Raw genomic sequence first — 15,222 nt, forward strand, 5'->3', positions numbered from 1 at the left:
CACACCTGTGAAGTGAAAACCATTTCAGGTGACTACCTCTTGAAGCTCATCAAGAGAATGCCAAGAGTGTGCAAAGCAGTAATCAAAGCAAAAGGTATCTACTTTGAAGAACCTAGAATATGACATATTTTCAGTTGTTTCACACTTTTTTGTTATGTATATAATTCCACATGTGTTAATTTATAGTTTTGATGCCTTCAGTGTGAATCTACAATTTTCATAGTCATGAAAATAAAGAAAACTCTTTTAATGAGAAGGTGTGTCCAAACTTTTGGTCTGTACTGTACATCAGAGGAGACGTCACCTGGGAGAAACTGGATGTGAGAGGTACGTTCTACTGTATAGCTATAGCAGGCTTAGGGGTCGGTTGGTTGACTTAGAAAATTGGGCCATATGCATTGGTGCTTGGGCCCCAGTTCTTTTGAGACCCTTGCAATGCCCCTGCCTTTAACCTTCTTTTTTTGCTCATATAAACCTGTCACAAGGTTGTCTGAACAGCAAAAATAAAGCACAATTGGTGAGACAAGGAATGTTTATAGCGGTGAGCAGGCATACATTAGGAAATAAACACACTTATAAATGATCATTGGAATGTTGTATTTCAACCTGTTGTTAATATTTAATCCTATTGTTCCCTTAGGTGCCTACAAGGCAGGAAATAGCGGTGTGTGTGGTACTGTTACTTACCTCCTGGCATGTTATAAATAGTGCCTTATAAGACTTCTGCCATGTCATACAGAAGAAAAAAGAATATGAACTAGAAGCCTCTGTTATAAGGGCATTTTTTCACTCTGATGTGAGTAACCATTCTGTCCTCATAAGGGGGATAGTTTTTTTTTTTTTTAATATATATAATTTTGTCAAATGTGTTAGAAGCTTAAATATTGTCAACTTACTAAAAGACCTCTTAAAGCCATGCTCCCTTGTTATCTAAGTCTTTTGTCCCAACGTTATCGGAGGTCCTTCCTCCCAGCAGCGGTTAGGATTTATAGCCACCACTGTTCCCAGAAACCCAGTAGTGAATTTTTTAAGTAAATTCTGTTATGTTTTTCTTGTATTTTACTCTTTAATTTCTAATTACTCTTATTTTTTTCTCCTGTTGTGAATGTGATTGCTGCTGTTATGCCAAAATTTCCTCACTGAGGGACAATAAAGGGATTTTCTTCTTCTTCTTCTTCCAACTGCACTTTGCTTGTATCATTCTTCTGTGCATGTGCAGCTCCTGGGCATGCAGGAAAGTAGAGCCGACAAAGTGTGGGGAACATATAAAAACTGGTGTAAAGGAATACTGACTTAGTTGCCCTTACAGGTGTAGTTTTGCATTATCGACACAGTTGGGCTCTGCACTGCTCAGGAAGCAGCAGCAGACTGAGTACGCAAGCAACGAGTCACTGAGCCACGGTGCAGGTGCGAGAATACAGGACTACCGTAGATGAGCCCTATCAATCAAGGGAAGATGGGATGGGGAGTGCCTAGAGAAGAGGGGTATTAAAAAAACAGTGCTCCAAGGCCTCCAGCCAGCCCCCTTGATGCTTCAACAAGTTAATTTGCATATTACTACAAAAGCAGATATCTTGGGAGTTATTCTTCTTACAGAAATAACTAAGGTATAGTTTATCCAGCATGATCAACCCTACCAGGCAATATGCATGGTTGAAAAGGGTTGTTCATGCTGATAGTTGCTCTTTAAAGTGTTTCATGCTGGAACATTTTGCAGGTACTTCAGACCATTGCTGGTCCAACATCTACATAGGTTTCCTGTAAGCAAAACATCATGTATTTGGTAATACAATGACCTTTCTTCTACAAAGAATTAAACTAGTACAGGTAAAACTCAAAAATTAGAATATCGTGCAAAGTTCATTTATTTCAGTAATCAACTTAAAAGGTGAAACTTATATATGAGAGAGGCTCATTACATGCAAAGCAAGATATTTCAAGCCTTTATTTGTTATAATTTGGATGATTATGGCTTACAGCTTATGAAAACCCCAAAGTCACAATCTCAGGTACCCTTTGCTCAGGGGGTATGGATTAAATAGCTGACTAGAGGGTGACACTTTGGGTCTAGAATATTGAACCTTTTCACAATATTCTAATTTTAAGTTGCATTAATGCAACTCCTTTTAACCCTTTAAGGGTCCATAACATAGCTGTACGTCATGGGTCCGATCGATAAACATGGCGCCCGCTCGCACATGCAGTGGGCGCCTTAGCAATGGGGTTTCTGCTATTTTTAATAGCAGAGACCCGCTTCACATGTATGCAATCAGCCATGAGGCTGATCGCATACATCTTACCTTTCAGATGCCGTGGTCAAATGTGACCACGGCATCTGCGCTGACCGGAAACGGAAGTCGCGCGCTTCCGGTCCGGTAACAGCGTTCCACGGCTGAGATTGGGGGACCTGTTACCTTGAGCTAATTGACCGAAGCCTCAAGCAGGCTTCAGAGTCAATTAGATGTATATATCAATACAGGCCACTAGGTGGCAGCCTTCTATTGATATAGTGCAAATGAAGTCTATCATTGAATACTATGGGCAATCGAAAGATTGCATTGTTATTGTATAGTGACATAAAAAAAGTTTTTACAAATATATTTTTAAAAAAAAACTAAAAAAGATTAAATCACCCCCCTTTCCTTAAAATAAAAATACTTAACCAATAAAAAAATAAACATCATTGGCATCGGCGCGGGCGAAAATGCCCATAATAATAAAATATAACAATATTAATGGCATACGGCAAATGGCGTAGCAGGGAAAAAATAAAATTTGCTATTTTTGGTCACTTCAACTACCCAATCATTTTTTTTATAAAAAGTGATCAAAAAGTCGCACACACTTAAAATTGGTATCACTGAAAAGAACAGATCGTCCCGTACACATAGCTACAAAAAAGTTATAGGGGTCAGAATATGGTTATGAAAAAAATGTTTTTTTCCCCTCAAAGGTTTTAATTTATTTTTCAGTATTAAAACGCAAGAAAATACATTTTTTAGAAAGTACAACTTGTCCGGCAAAAAATAAGCCCTTATAAGGCTATGTGAATGGAAAAATAAAAAAGTTAGGACTATGGGAAGGCGGGTGGTGAAAAACAAAAACGCAAAAATGGAAATTCCCAGGGTCCTTAAGTGGTTAAGTTGCATTACTGAAATGAATTAACCTTTGCAGGATATTCTAGTTTTTCGAGTTTCACCTGTAGATGTGACGTAAATCTAGAGTGAACTGGTATATTTATAATGAGGAACAACCTGTGTGTCTCCTTAAGTCACGTTAAAAAAAAGGTATTTCAACCAGTTCAGCCACCCTGGACATCTTGCTTCATCTAGTTCTTTATTTGACTAGATTTAGTATCTCATCTACAGCAGTTCAAGCTGGACCCAACCAGGTATTGCAATCTGTTTTGTGATTATTTTTTTTTTTTATTAACTCTAATAAATATTGTTTTATTTTATGTGAATACAATCGTCAGAGGTTTGTAATGTCATTAATTCAGTTCTATTGACTGACGTTCGTCCTTGTGGCCTTAACGCTGGGTTCACACCTGAGCGTTTGCGATGGAGCGCTCTGTATGCGCGATTGTACCGGCGTTTACAATCGCGCATACAGAGACAAGCGAACGCCCATTGTCGCGCGTTCCTGAAAGTCTATGTACGGGAACGCGCGACATAGAGTGCCTCTTAAAGTGGCGACATAGAGTGCCTCTTAGGCCTCTTTCACACAGGCCGGACAAGATGCGTATGGGCTGGACAAGATGAGGGTGCGTTGGGGAAAATGCACGATTTTTCCACGCGAGTGCAAAGCGTTTTAATGCGTTTTGCACGTGCGTGAGAAAAATTGGCATGTTTGGTACCCAGACCCAAACCCGAACTGTTTGGGTTAGGTGTTCTATAGATTTTATTATTTTCCCTTATAACATGGTTATAAGGGAAAATAATAGCATTCTTAATACAAAATGCTTAGTAAAATGTCCATTTAGGGGTTAAAAATAATAAACAAATTTAACTCACCCCATCCACTTAATCGCGTAGCAGATCTCCTCTTCTTTCTACTTTCTTCAGGACTAGAGTTGAGCGAACACCTGGATGTTCGGGTTCGAGAAGTTCGGCCGAACATCCCGGAAATGTTCGGGTTCGGGATCCGAACCCGATCCGAACTTCGTCCCGAACCCGAACCCCATTGAAGTCAATGGGGACCCGAACTTTTCGGCACTAAAAAGGCTGTAAAACAGCCCAGGAAAGAGCTAGAGGGCTGCAAAAGGCAGCAACATGTAGGTAAATCCCCTGCAAACAAATGTGGATAGGGAAATGAATTAAAATAAAAATTAAATAAATAAAAATTAACCAAAATCAATTGGAGAGAGGTCCCATAGCAGAGAATAAGGCTTCACGTCAGCCACCACTGCAACAGTCCATTGGCATATATTTAGGCCCAGCACCCAGGCAGAGGAGGGAGGTCCCGTAACAGAGAATCTGTCTTCATGTCAGCAGAGAATCAGTCTGCATGTCATAGCAGAGAATGAGGCTTCACGTCAGCCACCACTGCAACAGTCCATTGGCATATATTTAGGCCCAGCACACAGGCAGAGGAGGGAGGTCCCGTAACAGAGAATCTGTCTTCATGTCAGCAGAGAATCAGTCTGCATGTCATAGCAGAGAATGAGGCTTCACGTCAGCCACCACTGCAACAGTCCATTGGCATATATTTAGGCCCAGCACACACACAGGCAGAGGAGAGAGGTCCCGTAACAGAGAATCTGTCTTCATGTCAGCAGAGAATTAGTCTGCATGTCATAGCAGAGAATGAGGCTTCACGTCAGCCACCACTGCAACAGTCCATTGGCATATATTTAGGCCCAGCACACAGGCAGAGGAGAGAGGTCCCGTAACAGACAATCTGGCTTCATGTCAGCAGAGAATCAGTCTGCATGTCATAGCAGAGAATGAGGCTTCACGTCAGCCACCACTGCAACAGTCCATTGGCATATATTTAGGCCCAGCACCCAGGCAGAGGAGGGAGCGTATGGGCTGGACAAGATGAGGGTGCGTTGGGGAAAATGCACGATTTTTCCACGCGAGTGCAAAGCGTTTTAATGCGTTTTGCACGTGCGTGAGAAAAATTGGCATGTTTGGTACCCAGACCCAAACCCGAACTGTTTGGGTTAGGTGTTCTATAGATTTTATTATTTTCCCTTATAACATGGTTATAAGGGAAAATAATAGCATTCTTAATACAAAATGCTTAGTAAAATGTCCATTTAGGGGTTAAAAATAATAAACAAATTTAACTCACCCCATCCACTTAATCGCGTAGCAGATCTCCTCTTCTTTCTACTTTCTTCAGGACTAGAGTTGAGCGAACACCTGGATGTTCGGGTTCGAGAAGTTCGGCCGAACATCCCGGAAATGTTCGGGTTCGGGATCCGAACCCGATCCGAACTTCGTCCCGAACCCGAACCCCATTGAAGTCAATGGGGACCCGAACTTTTCGGCACTAAAAAGGCTGTAAAACAGCCCAGGAAAGAGCTAGAGGGCTGCAAAAGGCAGCAACATGTAGGTAAATCCCCTGCAAACAAATGTGGATAGGGAAATGAATTAAAATAAAAATTAAATAAATAAAAATTAACCAAAATCAATTGGAGAGAGGTCCCATAGCAGAGAATAAGGCTTCACGTCAGCCACCACTGCAACAGTCCATTGGCATATATTTAGGCCCAGCACCCAGGCAGAGGAGGGAGGTCCCGTAACAGAGAATCTGTCTTCATGTCAGCAGAGAATCAGTCTGCATGTCATAGCAGAGAATGAGGCTTCACGTCAGCCACCACTGCAACAGTCCATTGGCATATATTTAGGCCCAGCACACAGGCAGAGGAGGGAGGTCCCGTAACAGAGAATCTGTCTTCATGTCAGCAGAGAATCAGTCTGCATGTCATAGCAGAGAATGAGGCTTCACGTCAGCCACCACTGCAACAGTCCATTGGCATATATTTAGGCCCAGCACACACACAGGCAGAGGAGAGAGGTCCCGTAACAGAGAATCTGTCTTCATGTCAGCAGAGAATTAGTCTGCATGTCATAGCAGAGAATGAGGCTTCACGTCAGCCACCACTGCAACAGTCCATTGGCATATATTTAGGCCCAGCACACAGGCAGAGGAGAGAGGTCCCGTAACAGACAATCTGGCTTCATGTCAGCAGAGAATCAGTCTGCATGTCATAGCAGAGAATGAGGCTTCACGTCAGCCACCACTGCAACAGTCCATTGGCATATATTTAGGCCCAGCACCCAGGCAGAGGAGGGAGCGTATGGGCTGGACAAGATGAGGGTGCGTTGGGGAAAATGCACGATTTTTCCACGCGAGTGCAAAGCGTTTTAATGCGTTTTGCACGTGCGTGAGAAAAATTGGCATGTTTGGTACCCAGACCCAAACCCGAACTGTTTGGGTTAGGTGTTCTATAGATTTTATTATTTTCCCTTATAACATGGTTATAAGGGAAAATAATAGCATTCTTAATACAAAATGCTTAGTAAAATGTCCATTTAGGGGTTAAAAATAATAAACAAATTTAACTCACCCCATCCACTTAATCGCGTAGCAGATCTCCTCTTCTTTCTACTTTCTTCAGGACTAGAGTTGAGCGAACACCTGGATGTTCGGGTTCGAGAAGTTCGGCCGAACATCCCGGAAATGTTCGGGTTCGGGATCCGAACCCGATCCGAACTTCGTCCCGAACCCGAACCCCATTGAAGTCAATGGGGACCCGAACTTTTCGGCACTAAAAAGGCTGTAAAACAGCCCAGGAAAGAGCTAGAGGGCTGCAAAAGGCAGCAACATGTAGGTAAATCCCCTGCAAACAAATGTGGATAGGGAAATGAATTAAAATAAAAATTAAATAAATAAAAATTAACCAAAATCAATTGGAGAGAGGTCCCATAGCAGAGAATAAGGCTTCACGTCAGCCACCACTGCAACAGTCCATTGGCATATATTTAGGCCCAGCACCCAGGCAGAGGAGGGAGGTCCCGTAACAGAGAATCTGTCTTCATGTCAGCAGAGAATCAGTCTGCATGTCATAGCAGAGAATGAGGCTTCACGTCAGCCACCACTGCAACAGTCCATTGGCATATATTTAGGCCCAGCACACAGGCAGAGGAGGGAGGTCCCGTAACAGAGAATCTGTCTTCATGTCAGCAGAGAATCAGTCTGCATGTCATAGCAGAGAATGAGGCTTCACGTCAGCCACCACTGCAACAGTCCATTGGCATATATTTAGGCCCAGCACACACACAGGCAGAGGAGAGAGGTCCCGTAACAGAGAATCTGTCTTCATGTCAGCAGAGAATTAGTCTGCATGTCATAGCAGAGAATGAGGCTTCACGTCAGCCACCACTGCAACAGTCCATTGGCATATATTTAGGCCCAGCACACAGGCAGAGGAGAGAGGTCCCGTAACAGACAATCTGGCTTCATGTCAGCAGAGAATCAGTCTGCATGTCATAGCAGAGAATGAGGCTTCACGTCAGCCACCACTGCAACAGTCCATTGGCATATATTTTTGGCCAGCACCCAGGCAGAGGAGGGAGGTCCCGTAACAGAGAATCTGTCTTCATGTCAGCAGAGAATCAGTCTGCATGTCATAGCAGAGAATGAGGCTTCACGTCAGCCACCACTGCAACAGTCCATTGGCATATATTTAGGCCCAGCACCCAGGCAGAGGAGGGAGGTCCCGTAACAGAGAATCTGTCTTCATGTCAGCAGAGAATCAGTCTGCATGTCATAGCAGAGAATGAGGCTTCACGTCAGCCACCACTGCAACAGTCCATTGGCATATATTTAGGCCCAGCACACAGGCAGAGGAGGGAGGTCCCGTAACAGAGAATCTGTCTTCATGTCAGCAGAGAATCAGTCTGCATGTCATAGCAGAGAATGAGGCTTCACGTCAGCCACCACTGCAACAGTCCATTGGCATATATTTAGGCCCAGCACACACACAGGCAGAGGAGAGAGGTCCCGTAACAGAGAATCTGTCTTCATGTCAGCAGAGAATTAGTCTGCATGTCATAGCAGAGAATGAGGCTTCACGTCAGCCACCACTGCAACAGTCCATTGTCAGATATTTAGGCCCAGCACACAGGCAGAGGAGAGAGGTCCCGTAACAGACAATCTGGCTTCATGTCAGCAGAGAATCATTCTGCATGTCATAGCAGAGAATCAGGCTTCACGTCACCCAACATTGGAACAGTCCATTGGCATATATTTAGGCCCCGGCACCCAGACACAGGAGAGGTTCATTCAACTTTGGGTAGCCTCGCAATATAATGGTAAAATGAAAATAAAAATAGGATTGAATGAGGAAGTGCCCTGGAGTCCAATAATATATGGTTAAGGGGAGGTAGTTAATGTCTAATCTGGACAAGGGACGGACAGATCCTGTGGGATCCATGCCTGGTTCATTTTTATGAACGTCAGCTTGTCCACATTGGCTGTAGACAGGCGGCTGCGTTTGTCTGTAATGACGCCCCCTGCCGTACTGAATACACGTTCAGACAAAACGCTGGCCGCCGGGCAGGCCAGCACCTCCAAGGCATAAAAGGCTAGCTCTGGCCACGTGGACAATTTAGAGACCCAGAAGTTGAATGGGGCCGAACCATCAGTCAGTACGTGGAGGGGTGTGCACACGTACTGTTCCACCATGTTAGTGAAATGTTGCCTCCTGCTAACACGTTGCGTATCAGGTGGTGGTGCAGTTAGCTGTGGCGTGTTGACAAAAGTTTTCCACATCTCTGCCATGCTAACCCTGCCCTCAAAGGAGCTGGCATTGACACAGCTGCCTTGGCGACCTCTTGCTCCTCCTCTGCCTTGGCCTTGGGCTTCCACTTGTTCCCCTGTGACATTTGGGAATGCTCTCAGTAGCGCGTCTACCAACGTACGCTTGTACTCGCGCATCTTCCTATCACGCTCCAGTGCAGGAAGTAAGGTGGGCACATTGTCTTTGTAGCGTGGATCCAGCAGGGTGGCAACCCAGTAGTCCGCACAGGTTAAAATGTGGGCAACTCTGCTGTCGTTGCGCAGGCACTGCAGCATGTAGTCGCTCATGTGTGCCAGGCTGCCCAGGGGTAAGGACAAGCTGTCCTCTGTGGGAGGCGTATCGTCATCGTCCTGCCTTTCCCCCCAGCCACGCACCAGTGATGGACCCGAGCTGCGTTGGGTGCCACCCCGCTGTGACCATGCTTCATCCTCATCCTCCTCCACCTCCTCCTCATCCTCGTCCTCCTCGTCCTCCAGTAGTGGGCCCTGTCTGGCCACATTTGTACCTGGCCTCTGCTGTTGCCAAAAACCTCCCTCTGAGTCACTTCGAAGAGACTGGCCTGAAAGTGCTAAAAATGACCCCTCTTCCTCCTCCTCCTCCTGGGCCACCTCCTCTTGCATCATCGCCCTAAGTGTTTTCTCAAGGAGACATAGAAGTGGTATTGTAACGCTGATAACGGCGTCATCGCCACTGGCCATGTTGGTGGAGTACTCGAAACAGCGCAACAGGGCACACAGGTCTCGCATGGAGGCCCAGTCATTGGTGGTGAAGTGGTGCTGTTCTGTAGTGCGACTGACCCGTGCGTGCTGCAGCTGAAACTCCACTATGGCCTGCTGCTGCTCGCACAGTCTGTCCAGCATGTGCAAGGTGGAGTTCCACCTGGTGGGCACGTCGCATATGAGGCGGTGAGCGGGAAGGCCGAAGTTACGCTGTAGCGCAGACAGGCGAGCAGCAGCAGGATGTGAACGCCGGAATGAACTTCTGCACCACCAAATTCAGCACATGCGCCAAGCAAGGGATGTGCGTCAAATTGGCTAGTACCAGAGCTGCAACGAGATTTCGCCCATTATCGCACACCACCAGGCCGGGCTTGAGGCTCACCGGCAGCAACCACTCGTCGGTCTGTTGTTCTATACCCCGCCACAACTCCTGTGCGGTGTGGGGCCTGTCCCCCAAACATATGAGTTTCAGAATGGCCTGCTGACGTTTACCCCGGGCTGTGCTGAAGTTGGTGGTGAAGGTGTGTGGCTGACTGGATGAGCAGGTGGAAGAAGAGGAGGAGGAAGCCGAGAAGGAGGAGGTGGCAACAGGAGGCAAAGAATGTTGCCCTACGATCCTTGGCGGTGGAAGGACGTGCGCCAAACAGCTCTCCGCCTGGGGCCCAGCTGCCACTACATTTACCCAGTGTGCAGTTAGGGAGATATAGCGTCCCTGGCCATGCTTACTGGTCCACGTATCTGTGGTTAGGTGGACCTTGCCACAGATGGCGTTGCGCAGTGCACACTTGATTTTATCGGATACTTGGTTGTGCAGGGAAGGCACGGCTCTCTTGGAGAAGTAGTGGCGGCTGGGAACAACATACTGTGGGACAGCAAGCGACATGAGCTGTTTGAAGCTGTCTGTGTCCACCAGCCTAAATGACAGCATTTCATAGGCCAGTAGTTTAGAAATGCTGGCATTCAGGGCCAGGGATCGAGGGTGGCTAGGTGGGAATTTACGCTTTCTCTCAAATGTTTGTGAGATGGAGAGCTGAACGCTGCCGTGTGACATGGTTGAGACGCTTGGTGACGGAGGTGGTGGTGGTGGTGTTACATCCCCTGTTTGCTGGGCGGCAGGTGCCAACGTTCCTCCAGAGGCGGAGGAAGAGGCTGAGGCGGCAGCAGCAGAAGAGGCCGAGGTGGCAGCAGCAGAAGAGGTAGCAGGGGGAGCCTGAGTGACTTCCTTGGTTTTAAGGTGTTTACTCCACTGCAGTTCATGCTTTGCATGCAGGTGCCTGGTCATGCAGGTTGTGCTCAGGTTCAGAACGTTAATGCCTCGCTTAAGGCTCTGATGGCACAGCGTGCAAACCACTCGGGTCTTGTCGTCAGCACATTGTTTGAAGAAGTGCCATGCCAGGGAACTCCTTGAAGCTGCCTTTGGGGTGCTCGGTCCCAGATGGCGGCGGGCAGTAGCAGGCGGAGTCTCTTGGCGGCGGGTGTTCTGCTTTTGCCCACTGCTCCCTCTTTTGCTACGCTGTTGGCTCGGTCTCACCACTGCCTCTTCCTCCGAACTGTGAAAGTCAGTGGCACGACCTTCATTCCATGTGGGGTCTAGGACCTCATCATCCCCTGCATCGTCTTCCACCCAGTCTTGATCCCTGACCTCCTGTTCAGTCTGCACACTGCAGAAAGACGCAGCAGTTGGCACCTGTGTTTCGTCATCATCAGAGACATGCTGAGGTGGTATTCCCATGTCCTCATCATCAGGAAACATAAGTGGTTGTGCGTCAGTGCATTCTATATCTTTCACCGCTGGGGAAGGGCTAGGTGGATGCCCTTGGGAAACCCTGCCAGCGGAGTCTTCAAACAGCATAAGAGACTGCTGCATAACTTGAGGCTGAGACAGTTTCCCTGGTATGAATGGGGGTGATGTGACAGACTGATGGGGTTGGTTTTCAGGCGCCATCTGTGCGCTTTCTGCAGAAGACTGGGTGGGAGATAATGTGAACGTGCTGGATCCACTGTCGGCCACCCAATTGACTAATGCCTGTACCTGCTCAGGCCTTACCATCCTTAGAACGGCATTGGGCCCCACCATATATCGCTGTAAATTCTGGCGGCTACTGGGACCTGAGGTAGTTGGTACACTAGGACGTGTGGATGTGGCAGAACGGCCACGTCCTCTCCCAGCACCAGAGGGTCCACTATCACAACCACGACCATGTCCACGTCCGCGTCCCTTACTAGATGTTTTTTTCATTGTTATGGTTCACCACAACAACAAAAATATTATTTGGCCCAATGTATTGTATTCAAATTCAGCGGGATATAAATTTGAGGCCTAGTATTTAGGCGCTGGGTGACCGGTATGGATTTACTAACAGAATTAGACTTGGAAATGCACAGTAGCGGGTGTGTGTGAAGTTATTCTGAATGACCCTATGTGCACCTTGAATATTATATACCCTTTTAGGGATAGATTTCAAATAGCTCTGATATAGCAGAAACCACTAAATTATGAAATTGCTAAATTGGGAATTGTATTTCAACCCAGAACAAAAAATGTGCTTTGACGGACACTAAATAACTTTCCCAGCCACAACAGGACAGCGGTAACGAGAGATTTAGCAGGATATAAATTTGAGGCCTAGTATTTAGGCGCTGGGTGACAGGTATGGGTTTAGTGACAGAATTAGACTTGGAAATACACAGTAGCGGGTGTGTGTGAAGTTATTCTGAATGACCCAATGTGCACCTTGAATATTATATACCCTTTTAGGGATAGATTTCAAATAGCTCTGATATAGCAGAAACCACTAAATTATGAAATTGCTAAATTGGGAATTGTATTTCAACCCAGAACAAAAAATGTGCTTTGACGGACACTAAATAACTTTCCCAGCCACAACAGGACAGCGGTAACGAGAGATTTAGCAGGATATAAATTTGAGGCCTAGTATTTAGGCGCTGGGTGACAGGTATGGGTTTAGTGACAGAATTAGACTTGGAAATACACAGTAGCGGGTGTGTGTGAAGTTATTCTGAATGACCCAATGTGCACCTTGAATATTATATACCCTTTTAGGGATAGATTTCAAATAGCTCTGATATAGCAGAAACCACTAAATTATGAAATTGCTAAATTGGGAATTGTATTTCAACCCAGAACAAAAAATGTGCTTTGACGGACACTAAATAACTTTCCCAGCCACAACAGGACAGCGGTAACGAGAGATTTAGCGGGATATAAATTTGAGGCCTAGTATTTAGGCGCTGGGTGACAGGTATGGGTTTAGTGACAGAATTAGACTTGGAAATGCACAGTAGCGTGTGTGTGTGAAGTTATTCTGAATGACCCTATGTGCACCTTGAATATTATATACCCTTTTAGGGATAGATTTCAAATAGCTCTGATATAGCAGAAACCACTAAATTATGAAATTGCTAAATTGGGAATTGTATTTCAACCCAGAACAAAAAATGTGCTTTGACGGACACTAAATAACTTTCCCAGCCACAACAGGACAGCGGTAACGAGAGATTTAGCAGGATATAAATTTGAGGCCTAGTATTTAGGCGCTGGGTGACAGGTATGGGTTTAGTGACAGAATTAGGCCTATTGCACACGACCGTATGGCTTTTTCAGTGTTTTGCGGTCCGTTTTTCATGGATCCGTTGTTCCGTTTTTTTGTTTCCGTTGTGTTTCCGTTTCTGTTCTGTTTTTCCGTTCCGTTTTTCCGTATGGCATATACAGTATACAGTAATTACATAGATAAAATTGGGCTGGGCATAACATTTTCAATAGATGGTTCAGGGAAAAACGGAACGGAAACGGAAGACATACGGATGCATTTCCGTATGTGTTCCGTTTTTTTTGCGGATCCATTGACTTGAATGGAGCCACGGACTGTGATTTGCGGGCAATAATAGGACATGTTCTATGTTAAAACGGAACGGAAAAACGGAAAAACGGAAACGGAATGCATACGGAGTACATTCCGTTTTTTTTGCGGAACCATTGAAATGCATGGTTCCGTATACGGACCGTATACGGAACGCAAAAAACGGCCAGTAAACGGGAAAAAAAAACGTCCGTGTGCAATAGGCCTTAGACTTGGAAATACACAGTAGCGGGTGTGTGTGAAGTTATTCTGAATGACCCAATGTGCACCTTGAATATTATATACCCTTTTAGGGATAGATTTCAAATAGCTCTGATATAGCAGAAACCACTAAATTATGAAATTGCTAAATTGGGAATTGTATTTCAACCCAGAACAAAAAATGTGCTTTGACGGACACTAAATAACTTTCCCAGCCACAACAGGACAGCGGTAACGAGAGATTTAGCAGGATATAAATTTGAGGCCTAGTATTTAGGCGCTGGGTGACAGGTATGGGTTTAGTGACAGAATTAGACTTGGAAATACACAGTAGCGGGTGTGTGTGAAGTTATTCTGAATGACCCAATGTGCACCTTGAATATTATATACCCTTTTAGGGATAGATTTCAAATAGCTCTGATATAGCAGAAACCACTAAATTATGAAATTGCTAAATTGGGAATTGTATTTCAACCCAGAACAAAAAATGTGCTTTGACGGACACTAAATAACTTTCCCAGCCACAACAGGACAGCGGTAACGAGAGATTTAGCGGGATATAAATTTGAGGCCTAGTATTTAGGCGCTGGGTGACAGGTATGGGTTTAGTGACAGAATTAGACTTGGAAATGCACAGTAGCGTGTGTGTGTGAAGTTATTCTGAATGACCCTATGTGCACCTTGAATATTATATACCCTTTTAGGGATAGATTTCAAATAGGTCTGATATAGCAGAAACCACTAAATTATGAAATTGCTAAATTGGGAATTGTATTTCAACCCAGAACAAAAAATGTGCTTTGACGGACACTAAATAACTTTCCCAGCCACAACAGGACAGCGGTAACGAGAGATTTAGCAGGATATAAATTTGAGGCCTAGTATTTAGGCGCTGGGTGACAGGTATGGGTTTAGTGACAGAATTAGACTTGGAAATACACAGTAGCGGGTGTGTGTGAAGTTATTCTGAATGACCCAATGTGCACCTTGAATATTATATACCCTTTTAGGGATAGATTTCAAATAGCTCTGATATAGCAGAAACCACTAAATTATGAAATTGCTAAATTGGGAATTGTATTTCAACCCAGAACAAAAAATGTGCTTTGACGGACACTAAATAACTTTCCCAGCCACAACAGGACAGCGGTAACGAGAGATTTAGCGGGATATAAATTTGAGGCCTAGTATTTAGGCGCTGGGTGACAGGTATGGGTTTAGTGACAGAATTAGACTTGGAAATGCACAGTAGCGTGTGTGTGTGAAGTTATTCTGAATGACCCTATGTGCACCTTGAATATTATATACCCTTTTAGGGATAGATTTCAAATAGGTCTGATATAGCAGAAACCACTAAATTATGAAATTGCTAAATTGGGAATTGTATTTCAACCCAGAACAAAAAATGTGCTTTGACGGACACTAAATAACTTTCCCAGCCACAACAGGACAGCGGTAACGAGAGATTTAGCAGGATATAAATTTGAGGCCTAGTATTTAGGCGCTGGGTGACAGGTATGGGTTTAGTGACAGAATTAGACTTGGAAATACACAGTAGCGGGTGTGTGTGAAGTTATTCTGAATGACCCAATGTGCACCTTGAATATTA

The 15,222-nt window shown here is 45.1% G+C and overlaps 1 long non-coding RNA gene across 2 annotated transcripts in view; it reads left to right on the top strand.

The window, feature by feature from the left end:
- The first annotated feature begins 747 nt into the window (after positions 1–747).
- The window catches only part of LOC122926932, a 70,954-nt gene continuing 56,479 nt past the window's right edge, over positions 748–15,222 (top strand). Inside the window, exon 1 of one of the 2 annotated variants that reach the window (XR_006387735.1) lies at positions 748–796. This is a non-coding gene — a long non-coding RNA (uncharacterized LOC122926932). The remainder of the gene's footprint in view (positions 797–15,222) is intronic. The other variant, XR_006387736.1, reaches the window with a different exon arrangement.

This window comes from Bufo gargarizans, chromosome 2 (assembly GCF_014858855.1).
Source record: "Bufo gargarizans isolate SCDJY-AF-19 chromosome 2, ASM1485885v1, whole genome shotgun sequence".
Taxonomy (NCBI): domain Eukaryota; kingdom Metazoa; phylum Chordata; class Amphibia; order Anura; family Bufonidae; genus Bufo; species Bufo gargarizans.